General features: G+C 50.9%; 1 protein-coding gene across 2 annotated transcripts in view; it reads right to left on the minus strand.

Annotated features, from left to right (window-relative positions):
* The window catches only part of LOC132395069 (SLAM family member 5-like), a 70174-nt gene that overhangs the window by 32939 nt on the left and 24474 nt on the right, over window positions 1-12761 (minus strand). The gene's annotated exons all lie outside the window — the stretch shown is intronic.

A 12761-nucleotide genomic window follows, 5' to 3' on the forward strand; every position in this document is an offset into this window, starting at 1 on the left:
CGGTGGCCTGTCTATCAGACACCAGCCCACACACTGACCGATCACATGGAACAGTAACAGGCCCTTCAGTCCACATTGTCATGTTGAACCAAAAGCCTGGGGAAACATCAGTGATCTCTAGAGTAGACTGTGGGCATGTAGAGGTGGGGAAACAGCAACCACCCATCACTAACATACTCCCACCCCCTACACTGACTCAGACCAGTGCCTAGGATCTGTTCAGCAAAGATGCTGAGAGAGATGGCCAGATAGAGAGATAGAACACATTCATGAAGGAAGAGCAGTGGATGTAGTGTATGTGGATTTCAGCAAGGCATTTGATAAGCTACCCCATGCAAGGCTTATTGAGAAAGTAAGGGGGCATGGGATCCAAAGGAACCTTATTTTGTGCATCCAGAATTGGCTTGCCCACAGAAAGCAAAGAGCAGTTGTCGGCGAGTCATATTATGCATGGAGGTTGGTGACCAATGGTCTGCCTCAGGGATCTGTTCTGGGACACCTACTTCATGATTTTTATAAATGACCTGGATGAGGTAGTGGAAGAATGGGTTAGTAAATTTGGGATTGAGTTTAAGAGCTGACAGATAATGTTACAGCTATATAGGACCCTGGTCAGGTCCCACTTGGAGTACTGTACTCAGTTCTGGTCAACACACTAGAGGAAGGATGTGGAAACTATAGAAAGGGTGCAGAGGAGATTTACAAGAATGTTGCCTGGATTGGAGAGCATGCCTTATAGGAAAAGGTTGAGTGAATTCGGCGAAGGATGAGAGGTGACCAGTTAGAGGTGTAGAAGATGATGAGAAGCATCGATTGTGTGGATAATCAGAGGCTTTTTCCCAGGGCTGAAATGGTCAACACGGGAGGTCACAGTTTTAAGATGCTTTGAAGTAGGTATAGAGGAGATGTCAGGATAAGTTTTTTAAGCAGAGTGGTAAGTGCATGGAACGAACTGCTGGCAACAGTGGTGAAGGTGGAAACGATCGAGTCTTTTAAGAGACTCCTGGATAGGGACATGGAGCTTAGAAAAATAGAGGGCTATAGGTAACACTAAGTAATTTCTAAGGTAAGGACATGCTCAGCACAGCTTTGTGGACTGAAGTGTGTGTATTGCGCTGTAGGTTTTCTATGTTTCTATGTTATAGTGTTAGAGCAGTGGGAAGAATGACACTCTCTTATTCCCATGTAACCAACTCAAGAGGAGCTGAATATTCCCTTCATGTCCCAACACGGGCTGAGAACAAAATCTGACATTGGCTGCTGCCTTTAACAGCAGCAAGTTTTGTGAGAGCTGAACCACGTCCTGTACAGTGGGGAACCTGGTGCTGATGCACTGACAGATGAAAGCACAGACTTGTGCACAGAGCTGGTGATCAGAAAGTTGTTGCTGAGCTGACTGACTGCAAAACTGTACTGCAGACATGGGGTTGGAACTATCACTAGAAAGTGGATGCCCCCATCTCTCTGAGATTGGAACTGCAAGTTAGAGCAAAGCTCCAGACATTGGGTAAGGGCTGAGATAGGGAACAGTTTCAGACACAATGGGTATTGAGATACTGAAATGTGTGAGATTGAAGGTGTAACAGGAGTAAAAGGTAAAGATTTGGTGGAGGTTATAAGGTGTGTTTTCACAAGGAGTGAGGGGTGCCTGGAGAGATGGTAATGGAAGAGGAGTGGGTACAGAGACAGGAAGGGGAGTGAAGATTGAGTGGGTACAGAGACAGGAAGGGGAGTGAGGATTGAGTGTTCACAGAGACAGGAAGGGGAGTGAGGATTGAGTGGGTACAGAGACAGGAAGGGGAGTGAGGATTGAGTGGGTACAGAGACAGGAAGGGGAGTGAGGATTGAGTGGGTACAGAGACAGGAAGGGGAGTGAGGATTGAGAGTTTACAGAGACAGGAAGGGGAGTGAGGATTGAGTGGGTATAGAGACAGGAAGGGGAGTGAGGATTGAGTGGGTACAGAGACAGGAAGGGGAGTGGGGATTGAGTGTTTACAGAGACAGGAAGGGGAGTGAGGATTGAGTGTTCACAGAGACAGGAAGGGGAGTGAGGATTGAGTGAGTACAGAGACAGGAAGGGGAGTGAGGATTGAGTGAGTACAGAGACAGGAAGGGGAGTGAGGATTGAGTGGGTACAGAGACAGGAAGGGGAGTGAGGATTGAGAGTTTACAGAGACAGGAAGGGAAGTGGGGATTGAGTGGGTACAGAGACAGGAAGGGGAGTGAGGATTGAGTGGGTACAGAGACAGGAAGGGGAGTGAGGATTGAGAGTTTACAGAGACAGGAAGGGAAGTGGGGATTGAGCAGTTACAGTGTTTGGAGATTTCCTTTTCCACACAAGGCTCAAACCCAGGTATTCGTTACAAGACTCTTTATTTCTGGGACATGGTGAGCCTCCCTCCAGAGAGCAATGACCATCAGTACACACGTCCCTTTCTGGTTAATTGGAAGGGGCTTGGTTTGTTCCACATTTCCGTATTTAGAATCAGCACTCTAGAGGGAGAAGCACCTCAGTCTCGTCACCTCGTGCTGTCCGGTTGCCAGCTGGAGTATAATACCATGTACAGTAATCGAATGTCTACAGCAGTGGGGCAAGGGGCAGCTTCACGAGTTTCTGCTGAGCCAGGCATTAAGTAATACAGACACACAAGTCTATAGTCTCACAAAGTATTTACTCAACCCCAGAAGATGAACTCTGAAATTAAAGAAAGATGGCACTACTGTTGAGCAGACCAAGGTTCAGAGACCTTAGCCATGGTCAATGTTGGGGGCTTATGATCCACACAAGCCATAAATGGACGGCCCTCTCAGAGAAAGAGAAAATGCCATTCTACATGGTATTGTACTCCACCAAGAGGTTCATGGACGAACCTGCTGTAATTGCGAAGCTGACAGCGAAAAGAGGTGAGAGGCTGCCAAATGCCATTTACCAAGAGCTGATGTACTGTATCGACCGCACAATCCGACATGTCCGTGCTGAGAGCGATCGGTGCATCTGGAAGGGGGGCGCGCACCAGCTGCGTTGCATTACACAATGCCTGCTGAGTGTTGAGAATGCCTTGGACCTTTCCTCCATCCAGTCCACAATATGCTTCGCTGCTTTTCCCCCAAGGGCCTCGAGGAGTTAAGCCGCTTTGGTGACAAAATGGTGATAAAATTTCACCAAGCCCTCAAACTCCTGCGGGGCCCTAATAGTGACTGGTGGAGGGAAGCGTTTAACAACCTGAACTTTCACCAGCAGGGGATTGCCCCTGCTGTATTGACATAGTGTCCAAGGAAACTGACCATGGACGGTCCAAGCTGGCACTTCGCCAGGCTGACAACAAGACCATGCTGACAAAGGTGTTCGAAATGGGTTCTCATGTGTAAGAGATGTTCATTCCGAGAAGAGCTGGCTACCAAAATGTCATCCTGGTAAACAAACAAGAATGGAAAATCCCTGGGAACACTGTGCATGAGGAGCTGAAAGGTCTGGGCCACATTCTTCAGCCTGAATAAGACCATAAGATATAGGAACAGAAATAGGCCATTTGGCCCATCAATCATCGCTGATCCAATTCTTCCAGTCATCCCCACTCCCCTGCCTTCACCCCATAACCTTTGATGCCCTGGCTAATCAAGAACTTACCTATATCTGCCTTAAATTCACCCAATGGCGTGGCTTCCACAACAGCTCGTGGCAACAAATTCCACAGATTTACCACCCTCTGACTGAAGTTATTTCTCCACATCTCTGTTCTAAATGGACGTCCTTCAATCCTGAAGTCCTCTTGTCCTAGACTCCCCTAACATGGGAAATAACTTTGCTATATCTAATCTGTTCAGGCCTTTTAACATTCGGAATATTTCTATGAGATCCCCCTCATTCTCCTGAACTCCAGGGAATACAGCCCAGGAGCAGCCAGACATTCCTCAAATGGTAACCCTTTCATTCCTGGATTCATTCTTGTGAATCTTTTCTGAACCCTCTCCAATATTCAGTATATCCTTTCTAAAATGAGACCAAAACTGCACACAATACGCCAAGTGTGGGCTCACGAGTGCCTTATGGAGCCTCAATGTCACAACCCTGCTCTTATATTCTATACCTCTAGAAATGAATGCCAACATTGCGTTCACCTTCTTCACCATCGACTCAACCTGGAGGTTAACCTTTAGGATATCCTGTACAAGGACTCCCAAGTCCCTTTCCGTTTCTGCATTTTGAATCCTTTCCCCATCAAAATAATAGTATTCCCATTAACTTCTTCCACCAAAGTGCATTCCAACATTGTATTTCATTTACCACTTATTTTCCCATTCCCTAAACTATCTAATTCTCTCTGCAGGCTCTCTGTTTCTTCAATACTACCCGCCCATGGACTGCTGGACTGCCTGACGATGCCCAGCCCTGTATTGTGCTGTCGGTTTTCTATGTCTCAATGATTGCCTCATGTCCAGGTGGCGGCAAAGCCATCCAGCCGCATGGTCACACAGGTCCTCTTGGTGGTGGAAAACACCTTGTCAGCCTCTCTCGCGAGAGGCCGGATGTCTTTGAGGGGAGAGTCGCACCTCGCCTGGTAGTTGTTGCAGGGAAAGCTCTCTGAAGATGAAACACGACTGATGTCCGCCAAGGAGGGACAACATCCGGCTCGTCAACTGCAATGGCTTGGAGTCACCTAAGCCGGGCAGTGAGAGAAGCCAACAGGTGCACTGAGACTCAGAAAGTCCAAAAGTCTTTAGAAAGAGTTGCTTAAGAGTCTCTTACCTGCTGACTTCCGGGGGCTGCTCTAGGACGATCATCACCCTGGTCACTGTAGAGCGACAACACTTCCACTTCCTCATCCAAGTCAATTATAAAATCCACAAAGAGCAGATTCACAGAACAGATCCCTGTGATCACTGACCTACAGGGAGTTTACATTCTGAATCTACAAAGCCAAGTTTCCCTGGACCCTGTCCCTCCTAACTTTCTGAGCTGACCATTGGGAACATCATCAACACTTACTAAACTCCAGAAGCAATTCACAACAGTATAGAGTTATAGAATCACCAGCACAGAAACAGGCCATTCAGTTAACCAAGATTCCCATCTAATCTCGTACCATTTGCAATCATTTCATCCATATCCCCCGAAACGTTTCCTATCTATGGATCTGTCCTGATCTCTTTTACATGTTCCTATGTTCCAAGGGAAAAAGTCCCAGACACTGAGTATATTTAAAGTGGAGTTTGATAGGTTCTTGATTAGTAAGGGTGTCGAAGGATATGAGGAGAAGGCAGGAGAATGGGGGTGAGAGGGACAAATAAAGCTTATCTTTATTTACAGCACCACAGTAGGGGAGCATTTAGTATGACACAACTACGGCTTGGGGCATCGGAGGTCGGAGATCAACTCTGGTGTCATCTGTAAGGAGTCTGTACATCCTTCCCATGAGTGAATGCCTTTCCTCCAAGTGCTCAAGTTTCCTCTCACAGTCCAAAGTCTTACCGGTTAGTAGATTAATTGGTCATTGTAAATTGACCTGTAATCAGGTAAAGGTTAAATAGGTGTGTTGTTGGGTGGTGTGCTTGTTAGGCCAGAGAGTGTATTCCAAACCCAAAGAGTGGGGTACGGTCCCACCCAAACACAAACAATGGGGTATGGTTCCATCCAAACCCAAACAATGGGGTACGGTCCCATCCAAACCCAAACAGTGGGGTACGGTCCCATCCAAACACAAACAGTGGGGTACGGTCCCATCCGAACCCAAACAATGGGGTACGGTCCCATCCAAACCCAAACAGTGGGGTACGGTCCCATCCAAACACAAACAGTGGGGTACGGTCACATCCAAACCCAAAGAGTGGGGTACGGTCCCGTCCGAACCCAAACAGTGGGGTACGGCCCCATCCAAACACAAACAGTGGGGTACGGTCCCATCCGAACCCAAACAGAGGGGTACGGCCCCATCCAAACACAAACAATGGGGTACGGTCCCATCCGAACCCAAACAGTGGGTACAGTCCCATCCAAACCCGAACAATGGGGTACGGTCCCAACCAAACCCAAACAATGGGGTACGGTCCCATCCGAACCCGAACGGTGGGGTACGGTCCCATCCAAACCCAAACAGTGGGGTACGGTCCCATCCAAACCCGAACAATGGGGTACTGTCCCATCCGAAACCAAACAGTGGGTACGGTCCCATCCAAACCCAAACAGTGGGGTACGGTCCCATCCAAACCCGAACAATGGGGTACAGTCCCATCCAAACCCAAACAGTGGGGTACAGTCCCATCCAAACACAAACAGTGGGGTACGGTCCCATCCAAACACAAACAGTGGGGTACGGTCCCATCCAAACCCAAACGGTGGGGTACGGTCCCATCCAAACCCAAACAGTGGGGTGCGGTCCCATCCAAACACAAACAGTAGAGTACAGTCCCATCCAAACCCAAACAGTGGGGTACGGTCCCATCCAAACTCAAACAGTGGGGTACATTCCCATCCAAACCCAAACAGTGGGGTACGGTCCCATCCGAACCCAAACAGTGGGTACATTCCCAGCCAAACCCATACAGTGGGGTACGGTCCCATCCAAACACAAACAGTGGGGTACGGTCCCATCCAAACCCAAACAGTGGGGTACGGTCCCATCCAAACTCAAACAGCGGGGTACATTCCCATCCAAACCCATACAGTGGGGTACGGTCCCATCCAAACCCTTAGAGTGGGGTACGGTCCCATCCAAACACAAACAGTGGGGTACAAGCCCATCAAAACCCAAACAGAGGGTACGGTCCCATCCAAACCCAAACAATGGGGTACGGTCCCATCCAAACCCAAACAGTGGGGTACAAGCCCATCAAAACCCAAACAGAGGGTACGGTCCCATCCAAACCCAAACAATGGGGTACGGTCCCATCCAAACCCAAACAGTGGGGTACGGTCCCATCCAAACTCAAACAATGGGGTACAGTCCCATCCAAACTCAAACAGTGGGGTACGGTCCCATCCAAACCCAAACAATGGGGTACAGTCCCATCCAAACTCAAACAGTGGGGTACGGTCCCATCCAAACTCAAACAGTGGGGTACAGGCCCATCAAAACCCAAACAGTGGGGTACGGTCCCATCCAAACCTGAACAGTGGAGTACGGTCCCATCCGAACCCAAACAGTGGGGTACAATCCCAACCAAACTCAAACAGTGGGGTACAGGCCCATCAAAACCCAAACAGTGGGGTACAATCCCATCCAAACTCAAACAGTGGGGTACAGGCCCATCAAAACCCAAACAGTGGGGTACGGTCCCATCCGAACCCAAACAATGGGGTACGGTCCCATCCAAACCCAAACAATGGGGTACGGTCCCATCTGAACCCGAACGGTGGGGTACGGTCCCATCCAAACCCAAACAGTGGGGTACGGTCCCATCCAAACCCAAACAGTGGGGTACAGGCCCATCAAAACCCAAACAGTGGGGTACGGCCCCATCCAAACTCAAACTGTGGGGTACGGTCCCATCCAAACACAAACAGTGGGGTACGGTCCCATCCAAACACAAACAGTGGGGTACGGTCCCATCCGAACTCAGACGGTGGGGTACGGTCCCATCCAAACACAAACAGTGGGGTACGGTCCCATCCAAACACAAACAGTGGGGTACGGTCCCATCCGAACTCAGACGGTGGGGTACAGTCCCATCCGAACCCAAACAGTGGGATACGGTCCCATCCAAACACAAACAGTGGGATACGGTCCCATCCAAACCCAAACAGTGGGATACGGTCCCATCCAAACACAAACAGTGGGATACGGTCCCATCCAAACACAAACAGTGGGATACGGTCCCATCCAAACCCAAACAGTGGGGTACGGTCCCATCCGAACCCAAACAATGGGGTACGGTCCCATCCAAACCCAAACAATGGGGTACGGTCCCATCCGAACCCAAACCATGGGGCACGGTCCCATCCGAACCCAAACAATGGGGTACGGTCCCATCCGAACCCAAACAATGGGGTACGGTCCCATCCGAACCCAAACAATGGGGTACGGTCCCATCCAAACCCAAACAATGGGGTACGGTCCCATCCAAACCCAAACAATGGGGTACAGTCCCATCCAAACCTGAACAATGGGGTACGGTCCCATCCAAACCCAAACAATGGGGTACGGTCCCATCCAAACCCAAACAATGGGGTACGGTCCCATCCGAACCCAAACAGTAGAGTACAGTCCCATCCAAACCCGAACAATGGGGTACGGTCCCATCCAAACCCAAACAATGGGGTACGGTCCCATCCAAACCCAAACAATGGGGTACGGTCCCATCCAAACCCGAACAATGGGGTACGGTCCCATCCAAACACAAACAGTGGGGTACGGTCCCATCCAAACACAAACAGTAGAGTACAGTCCCATCCAAACCCAAACAGTGGGGTACGGTCCCATCCAAACCCAAACAGTGGGGTACGGTCCCATCCAAACCCAAACAGTGGGGTACGGTCCCATCCAAACACAAACAGTAGAGTACAGTCCCATCCAAACCCAAACAGTGGGGTACGGTCCCATCCAAACACAAACAGTAGAGTACAGTCCCATCCAAACCCAAACAATGGGGTACGGTCCCATGCAAACCCAAACAGTGGGGTACGGTCCCATCCAAACACAAACAGTGGGGTACGGTCCCATCCAAACACAAACAGTAGAGTACAGTCCCATCCAAACCCAAACAATGGGGTACGGTCCCATCCAAACCCAAACAGTGGGGTACGGTCCCATCCAAACACAAACAGTAGAGTACAGTCCCATCCAAACCCAAACAGTGGGGTACGGTCCCATCCGAACCCATACAGTGGGGTACGGTCCCATCCAAACACAAACAGTAGAGTACAGTCCCATCCAAACCCAAACAGTGGGGTACGGTCCCATCCGAACCCAAACAGAGGGTACGGTCCCATCCAAACCCAAACAATGGGGTACGGTCCCATCCAAACCCAAACAGTGGGGTACGGTCCCATCCAAACTCAAACAATGGGGTACAGTCCCATCCAAACTCAAACAGTGGGGTACGGTCCCATCCAAACTCAAACAGTGGGGTACAGGCCCATCAAAACCCAAACAGTGGGGTACGGTCCCATCCAAACCTGAACAGTGGAGTACGGTCCCATCCAAACTCAAACAGTGGGGTACAGGCCCATCAAAGCCCAAACAGTGTGGTACAATCCCATCCAAAACCAAACAGTGGGGTAGAATCCCATCCAAACCCAAACAGTGGGGTACAGGCCCATCAAAACCCAAACAGTGGGGTACAATCCCATCCAAACTCAAACAGTGGGGTACAATCCCATCCAAACCCAAACAGTGGGGTACAATCCCATCCAAACTCAAACAGTGGGGTACAGGCCCATCAAAACCCAAACAGTGGGGTACAATCCCATCCAAACTCAAACAGTGGGGTACAGGCCCATCAAAACCCAAACAGTGGGGTACGGTCCCATCCGAACCCAAACAATGGGGTACGGTCCCATCCGAACCCAAACAATGGGGTACGGTCCCATCCAAACCCAAACAATGGGGTACGGTCCCATCTGAACCCGAACGGTGGGGTACGGTCCCATCCAAACCCAAACAGTGGGGTACGGTCCCATCCAAACCCAAACAGTGGGGTACAATCCCATCCAAACTCAAACAGTGGGGTACAGGCCCATCAAAACCCAAACAGTGGGGTACGGCCCCATCCAAACTCAAACTGTGGGGTACGGTCCCATCCAAACACAAACAGTGGGGTACGGTCCCATCCAAACACAAACAGTGGGGTACGGTCCCATCCGAACTCAGACGGTGGGGTACAGTCCCATCCGAACCCAAACAGTGGGATACGGTCCCATCCAAACACAAACAGTGGGGTACGGTCCCATCCAAATCCAAACAGTGGGATACGGTCCCATCCAAACACAAACAGTGGGGTACGGTCCCATCCAAACCCAAACAGTGGGGTACGGTCCCATCCGAATCCAAACAGTAGAGTACAGTCCCATCCAAACTCAAACAGTGGGGTACGGTCCCATCCGAACCCAAACAATGTGGTACGGTCCCATCCAAACCCAAACAATGGGGTACGGTCCCATCTGAACCCGAACGGTGGGGTACGGTCCCATCCAAACCCAAACAGAGGGTACGGTCCCATCCGAACCCAAACAGTGGGTACAGTCCCATCCAAACACAAACAGTGGAGTACGGTCCCATCCAAACCCAAACAGTGGGGTACGGTCCCATCCAAACTCAAACTGTGGGGTACGGTCCCATCCAAACACAAACAGTGGGGTACGGTCCCATCCAAACACAAACAGTGGGGTACGGTCCCATCCGAACCCAAACAGAGGGTACGGTCCCATCCGAACCCAAACAGTGGGTACAGTCCCATCCAAACACAAACAGTGGAGTCCGGTCCCATCCAAACACAAACAGTGGAGTACGGTCCCATCCAAACCCAAACAGTGGGGTACGGTCCCATCCAAACTCAAACTGTGGGGTACGGTCCCATCCAAACACAAACAGTGGGGTACGGTCCCATCCAAACACAAACAGTGGGGTACGGTCCCATCCAAACTCAGACGGTGGGGTACAGTCCCATCCGAACCCAAACAGTGGGGTACGGTCCCATCCAAACACAAACAGTGGGGTACGGTCTCATCCAAACCCAAACAGTGGGGTACGGTCCCATCCAAACACAAACAGTGGGGTACGGTCTCATCCAAACCCAAACAGTGGGGTACGGTCCCATTCAAACACAAACAGTGGAGTACGGTCCCATCCAAACCCGAACAGTGGAGTACGGTCCCATCCAAACCCAAACAGTGGGGTACGGACCCATCCAAACCCATACAGTGGGGTACAGTCCCATCCAAACCCAAACAGTGCGGTACGGTCCCATCCGAACCCAAACAATGTGGTACGGTCCCATCCAAACCCAAACAATGGGGTACGGTCCCATCTGAACCCGAACGGTGGGGTACGGTCCCATCCAAACCCAAACAGAGGGTACGGTCCCATCCGAACCCAAACAGTGGGTACAGTCCCATCCAAACACAAACAGTGGAGTACGGTCCCATCCAAACCCAAACAGTGGGGTACGGTCCCATCCAAACTCAAACTGTGGGGTACGGTCCCATCCAAACACAAACAGTGGGGTACGGTCCCATCCAAACACAAACAGTGGGGTACGGTCCCATCCGAACCCAAACAGAGGGTACGGTCCCATCCGAACCCAAACAATGTGGTACGGTCCCATCCAAACCCAAACAATGGGGTACGGTCCCATCTGAACCCGAACGGTGGGGTACGGTCCCATCCAAACCCAAACAGAGGGTACGGTCCCATCCGAACCCAAACAGTGGGTACAGTCCCATCCAAACACAAACAGTGGAGTACGGTCCCATCCAAACCCAAACAGTGGGGTACGGTCCCATCCAAACTCAAACTGTGGGGTACGGTCCCATCCAAACACAAACAGTGGGGTACGGTCCCATCCAAACACAAACAGTGGGGTACGGTCCCATCCGAACCCAAACAGAGGGTACGGTCCCATCCGAACCCAAACAGTGGGTACAGTCCCATCCAAACACAAACAGTGGAGTCCGGTCCCATCCAAACACAAACAGTGGAGTACGGTCCCATCCAAACCCAAACAGTGGGGTACGGTCCCATCCAAACTCAAACTGTGGGGTACGGTCCCATCCAAACACAAACAGTGGGGTACGGTCCCATCCAAACACAAACAGTGGGGTACGGTCCCATCCAAACTCAGACGGTGGGGTACAGTCCCATCCGAACCCAAACAGTGGGGTACGGTCCCATCCAAACACAAACAGTGGGGTACGGTCCCATCCAAACACAAACAGTGGGGTACGGTCTCATCCAAACCCAAACGGTGGGGTACGGTCCCATCCGAATCCAAACAGTGGGTACAGTCCCATCCAAACCCAAACAGTGGAATACGGTCCCATCCAAACTCAAATGGTGGGGTATGGTCCCGTCCGAACCCAAACAGAGGGTACGGTCCCATCCAAACCCAAACAGTGGAGTACGGTCCCATTCGAACACAAACAGTGGAGTACGGTCCCATCCAAACCCGAACAGTGGAGTACGGTCCCATCCAAACACAAACAGTGGAGTACGGTCCCATCCAAACCCAAACAGTGGAGTACGGTCCCATTCAAACTCAAACAGTGGAGTACGGTCCCATCCAAACCCAAACAGTGGAGTACGGTCCCATTCAAACACAAACAGTGGAGTACGGTCCCATCCAAACCCGAACAGTGGAGTACGGTCCCATCCAAACACAAACAGTGGGGTACGGTCCCATCCAAATCCGAACAGTGGGGTACGGTCCCATCCAAACCCGAACAGTGGGATACGGTCCCATCCAAACCCCAAACAGTGGGGTACGGTCCCATCCAAACCCAAACAGTGGGGTACGGACCCATCCAAACCCATACAGTGGGGTACGGTCCCATCCAAACACAAACAGTGGGGTACGGTCCCATCCAAACACAAACAGTGGGGTACGGTCTCATCCAAACCCAAACGGTGGGGTACGGTCCCATCCGAATCCAAACAGTGGGTACAGTCCCATCCAAACCCAAACAGTGGAATACGGTCCCATCCAAACTCAAATGGTGGGGTATGGTCCCGTCCGAACCCAAACAGAGGGTACGGTCCCATCCAAACCCAAACAGTGGAGTACGGTCCCATTCAAACACAAACAGTGGAGTACGGTCCCATCCAAACCCG

Source organism: Hypanus sabinus, chromosome 6 (assembly GCF_030144855.1).
Source record: "Hypanus sabinus isolate sHypSab1 chromosome 6, sHypSab1.hap1, whole genome shotgun sequence".
NCBI classification, from domain to species: Eukaryota; Metazoa; Chordata; class Chondrichthyes; order Myliobatiformes; family Dasyatidae; genus Hypanus; species Hypanus sabinus.